Source organism: Squalius cephalus (genome assembly GCF_949319135.1).
Source record: "Squalius cephalus genome assembly, chromosome: 23".
In the NCBI taxonomy this organism is placed as follows: domain Eukaryota; kingdom Metazoa; phylum Chordata; class Actinopteri; order Cypriniformes; family Leuciscidae; genus Squalius; species Squalius cephalus.
Genome location: NC_137144.1, coordinates 3,117,435 through 3,124,091, shown reverse-complemented (window position 1 = coordinate 3,124,091; position 6,657 = coordinate 3,117,435).

The window sequence follows — 6,657 nt, the reverse complement described above, 5'->3', positions numbered from 1 at the left end:
TTGAGTAAGTATACTATGAAGGAAATATGATGCCTTGAAGCATCGCTTGCGCAGGGTAAGATTTGTGAAAGTGTGTATAAGATTGCAAGCGTAAATTAAATTTGCATGCGCAAGAGAAGATTTGTAAAAGTGTAAATCACGTTTCAAGCGTAAAAAAAAAAAGTACAACATTTGACTGGTTTTCGTGAGTGTAATTCATGTGTTGTGAAACTGCAGCTTCACGCTAACGCATAATAAATATGATCTGTATTCTTCTGACTTCCATTTTTCAGCGCTTACTCTTTTGGCACTTCGCCGAAATACGGAAATACGGCCAAAATCATTGCAAGCCTGTGAACAGTGATTTGCAACCGAAAACAACAGTTTAAAGAACTGCAAACCGGATTGAAAGTGTAAAACCAATCTGTATGCGTAAAAATAAACTGTTGCAAATGTCTAAATGAGTTGTTGTGTGCGTGGGGTAAATGCTCCCGAAATAACCCGATTTGCACAGTTCCGTCTTTCTGCGCTCACAGTTTTGGCACGACTCTTTCACTCATTGAGTTTTGCAAACGTGAAGAGGAGGGCGGGTCCACCTTCATCATGTAGCCAATCAAATGAGCTTCTCGCTGACTCTCGATTTACTCTTATCTGATTGGTTCAATAAACGCGCCAGGCGCCAGAAGAGAAGACGATCCCTCCTGACAAATATATAATAATAAATATAACATAGGCCTTTATTTAAATCCTTCATAAGTTGTGTACTATTAACCCTCTGGGGTCTGAGCTGTTTTCTGGGCCCTGGAGGTGTTCTGACATGCTCTGACATTTGTGGTTATTTCTGTTACTTGTGACATTTTCATGGCTAAAGTCTAATTACACTGTATTCAGCACAAACTCTGCTACAATAATATATCAGCAGCATGTATGTAAAAGTTTGTAGTTTTGAGATAATGACATTTATGCGTGGTTTGTGAAAATACAAAAATAAATTCTCACTGAAATAAGGTCATGAAACCCCTACTGATTATTTCTTCACAAGACTTTTGAAAATTGTATGACGTAGCCTAGAATATTTGCTCTAAAACTATGTGAGAATCACCCTGACTGCTCATTCAGAGAAGACAATATATTGATTTAAAAAATTTACGACGTGTTTTGTGTGATAAAGCAATATGCGAAGGGGCGGATCATCTCATTAATATGAAAGCTTTCCACACCTGAGAAAGACAAAGAACCTCCCTAATGGCCCTATTAGGAGCTTATCAGGGCCCATCATTCTGACCACCCTTGCACAAAGAATGAGGAGATTTAAAAAAGAATGGCTTTTAAAATTGTTTGGATTTATTTACAACACAACATAATCCAAAGATACACAACAAAAAAGCACTTATTGAAGAAAGAGACCTTTGTGCCATTCCTAAAAACATTGTACATACCTTTCATTTTCTAAGGTGTTTGATTTTCACTTTACCATGTTCATGTACAGAGACATGTACTGTGAATGTTGAAGTCAGCAGGACTCAGTGGCATCTGGGCCCTGAAAAAAAAAAAAAAAAAAAGTGAACATACTGATATCAAGAGAAAGGCCTGCACGATTTTGGGAATACATTTTAGATTTTTCTTGTTAAAATTGCTTTTTAAAATTCACAGAATACACACACTCACACAAATGTTTCCAACAATATATTATATAATGAACACCAGTTTTGTTGTGCCTTGTAGGTATAGGCTATGCGCAGTGCTGCATAAAATAATAACAATATAGCAGCCTATATATATTTTCAAAAAGATTTCAGTAACAACTAAGCTAGAGAAAAATATATTGATTATCATGTTACTTCAAATGTTTCCATTCGTTATGATGATATGAAATGAGATAATAGTAAAAACATGAAGCCGTTTGGAGCGTTTTGCTTTTCCAAAATATGATACATTCAAACGCGATCGCGATCAAAAATATGATACATTCAAACGCGATCGCGCTCAAATATAAAACATTATGGTTAGGCCTACCATATACATATCTACGTTTGAGCAGATATCCACAAACACAGTAACAGTAAACACGGGTCTAAATATTATAATATTCACCATATATCTAGCAACAGTTCAACTGCAATGTGAAATTTATGCAACAATAGCAAACTAATATGTAAGAATTTCTTACCTTATCTTTCTTGTCTTCAAATATCGTTCTTCTTCTTCTGATGTAAATCCAATCTAAGCTCTTTCAAACTCGACGAAAAGTGAAGTGAAGTGTTTTGTTGTTGAGGTAATGAGGGCGATCGCGTTCCATGTGGAGATTTGCATGTGAATATCTTTTGCGCGAGTGGGCGTGGTAAATTAAAAAATAATTAGGAAGCGTTTGAGAAGCTGGACATCTTGCTGGTTTTATACAAATTACTTAAACAGAGAATATTTGTTTTCGTTTTGAATCCGATCATTTAAAAGTACACACTTAAATGTTTATAAAGGTGTATGGCTCATAAATGTGTGACAAGTATTCGCTGAGTTTTGTTTCAGTTTATAGACGTGCTCAAGAAAAAAAAGTTCACCGCGACGGAGAGGCAGAACGCACACCCTGTTTATTTTCTTTATTTTACAAAAGCACAATGTTTTGATTTGATTGGAAGTGGACACATACAAAAGTAGAAATACCACAGATTCTTTTTTTATATTTCTTTTTTCTGTATGACCATAAATGACGGAGAAATTTAAGTTTATAGTGCTACAATGTGGAGAAAATGCAGCAAAACGCGCCGGCGCGTTTGTCGACCTCAGAGGGTTAAACCGACTCCTGTGTGTTCGTTTCCACATGCTGTAATGGATGGAGAGGTTGTACAGGTGATTGGTGAGATCAACAACAATCACGTGTGTACGCACAACACTCTAGACTTTGAATCTGGCAAGCTTGGGCAACCAAGAATAGTTTTGTCAGAGGACCGTATTGAGGAACTAATAGCCATGTCTCCACCAGTGCCGTGTGTTGCTGAATTGCTGGGAGCGAGCACAAGAACCATACGCCGGAGAGTGTCAGAAACAGGACTGTCAGTGAAAGACACATACAGTAGGGCTCCGGATGAGGAGCTGGACACATTAGTCACAGCAGTTAAATCCAGACATCCTTATGCTGGATAGAGGATGTTGAAGGGTTTGCTGCAGGCTGAGGGTCATGGAGTGCTGTGGGAGAGAATCCGGGACTCCATGTTCAGAGTCGACTGTGCAGGATCGTCTCCCGGCTGACACAGTTGGGATGTGTGGTTCGGCGAACATACTCTGTGCCTAGCCCAAGAGCACTGATGCACATTGATACTAATCATAAGCTCATTCGGTATGTGTATACTCATCCTAAATTAGTCAAAGAAATGTTATTAGCCGAGCCTTTTCTTTTCATTGTTTTTGACTTTTCTCCAAAACAGCTTCAACACTGTGATCTTCGGGGGCATTGATGGTTTCTCTAGAAAGGTATTTAAATGTGAACAAAGATATTCTGCACTGAAGTAAACCAGTTATTACTAGCAAACTTACAATCATTGCTCGAGATCTATAACATTTATATTGCATATTGATGTCAGAATCACATATTGTAAAAACCTACTTTTTAACGCAGATCATGTATCTTGGTGTTGCAACCAACAATCTGGCTTCAACAACCCTTTACTTCTTCCAGTGCTCATGTAGCACCAAAGGGGTGGCTTTCGTTATTTTGGACTCAATGATAATTACAACACCGACTACGCCACCCTGGGAATTTCACCCAGTGAAATAATGGTCCAATAAGGACACACAGGTTCGTTCCCACAAAGATACAGCAGAGACGTGAATATAAAGAAAATAACAATAATACTTTATTTATAAATATAATAAAATCTCCACACACAGTTCAGCACAAAAGGGATGAATATGGCTTCAAAATCAAAACTAAAGGTAAATAAACAAAAGCAATCAGACAATCAAAGGTAACATGTCAGATGGCAGGGAGAAAACACACACACACACACACACACACACACACACACACACACACATTCCTGCAAACCCCACAAAGTGAGGTCTCAGTTAAAAACCTCCAAACTGAGGACATGCCTTTCCAAGTGTTTCAAGAAGAAAACAATACACTTTCTAGACACTAGTTGGCGCTGCAGAGCTATACACTCCATTAAAATATCTTTAGGAGCAAGATTTAAGAAAAAGATTTTAACCATCATACTGAGGACCCATCACACTATAGACCAACGCTACTTTTGCGTCATCGAAGGGTAATGCCCCTTTTTGGGGGAAAACAAACAGATTCCCCTGAGAACAGAACTCGCTCGCTCTAGACCTGCAAAGTTTCTTGATAGCAAAAATCGCACAAACATACACTCTCTTTGGACTATTCAGACATCTACCACTATCTCGTGGAATCACTAAGTAAGTAGCCTATTTTTTTTTGTCATTAACACACTCATAGTATGACAAACTAGACGATGAGGCCATGTCAAGAGGAGTCGGTGGTTTACTTGGATCATATTTCACTTGATTTAAGCTATTGACATAGTTTTGTTGTCGACTAGCTATAACTTACTAGTTAAAAAGACGAAGCTGCTAGCAGCTACGTGATTAACGTTAGCTCTCACTAGGCACGCTACCTTGGCTGTTAACTGATTTTACTGTTGAAATAGTGGCAGGCTAGGACTAAAGTGGACTTGGCTGGAACTGCTTGTGTCTAGAAAGTGCTAGGACTTTGAAAGTTGTAAAAAGGTTTACAGTGTACGGCAAAATATGTATGTGGCATGTTTTTCATTGTCTCTACCCCACTTAAGGTTCGGATTATTTATGTTTTTAGCCTCTGACATGATTGTTCTGATTACAGTGTTTGAGGGTTTCTTACTAGTATAGCTAACGTTAGTCGACAACAAAATAGTCAATAGCTTAAATCAAGTGAAATATGATCCAAGTAAACCACCGACTCCTCTTGACATGGCCTCATCGTCTAGTTTGTCATACTGTGAGTGTGTTAATGACAAAAAAATAGGCTAACGTTACTTACTTGGTGATTCCACGAGATAGTGGTAGATGTCTGAATAGTCCATATTTGGCCACTGCGTGGGGTCATTAATCCAGTTTTCGACCATTTCACACTATGAACTATAAATTGAATATGTAGAACAGTGGTTCACAAAGTGCAGTCCTGGGCCTTCTGGGGGGCCTCAGAGGCACTGCAGGGGTACCCCAAAGATCGCCTACATGACAAGTACATAGAAATATATGGAGTTGAGTGTAATCGAGTTACAAATGTTTTGTTTGAATGAGTATTTATCTTAGAATAATTGTTTCACGATTTTAATGTAAATTTGTGAAAAAGTTCATTCTTATCAATACTGTTCATTAGCATTTTTGGGAGGTCTGTGGTGGAATTAGGTGAATTAAACACCACAAACTAGACCAACATGTTTTAAGCATATTTGCCTTTATATTCCTTGCAGAACAAACCCAAATTATTTGAGGCCTTACAATAAAACAGTTATAGCAGCTTTGATCATCAATAAAATAAAAATATTAATATCTGGCAGCTTGCAAATGAAAAAATAAATAAAATATTGGTCTTTAACCAAGGCAACAGTACATTGTGTCTCATCTCATAAGTGCAACATGTTTGGCTCACAGAATGTAAATCTATTTCATCCACAACTCCAAGACGGCTTTGTCCCAACACAGGGAAATCCAAGGAAAGTATATATGTCCTTTACAGTGCACAGTGTGCATGGGTGAATGAACAACTTTTAAATGCTACAACTAACTGGTGCCAAACACTGACAGAACCACAGCAGAAAATCAAACTTCTCCTCCTCTCTGAAGCCGCAACAAACTTTAGCAGCATCCTTAAACATTTTGAAACAGCCTTCTCTTGACTTTAATTATCTCATTGTAAACATAATACTTGACATCCTTCCAGGTGCGGTTCTTCAGTGCTGGGGACTCATGTGTGATGCACAACATGCAGGCTTCTTTCCCAGGCACTCGTCTCACAGCTATGAATTTGCCCATCCTTCTCTCCACGGCACTCTTTTCCTCCTCACTCTACGGTCTCTTGGTCTGTTTTTGAGCATCTGAAAAAGGTTTAATTGAAGTTAAACGTCATATTTGCACAAATCTCTTACATTTAAGTCTCTCAATGTCAAATATTGGACTAAACTTATTTGTATACACCCCTGTAGAAACATTATGATGTCCAGGGTCTAAATTATTTGTAACTGAAATCAGGCTAACTTTGATGATAACAGTATCAAAGAAATCTGTCATGAGGTATTCTTTCATTGATTATACATGTTCCAAATATAAAATGCTAAGGCTAATATGAATAGGTATTTTTAGTTTACTAACCAAAATGTGTTAAATTGTGCGTAAACTGTGCTGTTATAGCTGACGCATCCAAAGCCCTAGCCATCATCTCTAATTAATAATAAGAAAATAGGCATATTTTGCAGTCTTAAATGTGCAATAGAAGAAAATATTACCAGTTACTCCACTTTACCTCCATATTTAACCTCTTAACCCCTGCCTTAACCGAGCGCATTTTCTCCAGTTCAATATTACCCAAATCTAAAAGCTTCTCGACTAGAGCTTACAGCCTATATGGGACAGGGTTAACGCCTCATTTGAAAGCTAAGGCCTACAAAACTAACCGCAACA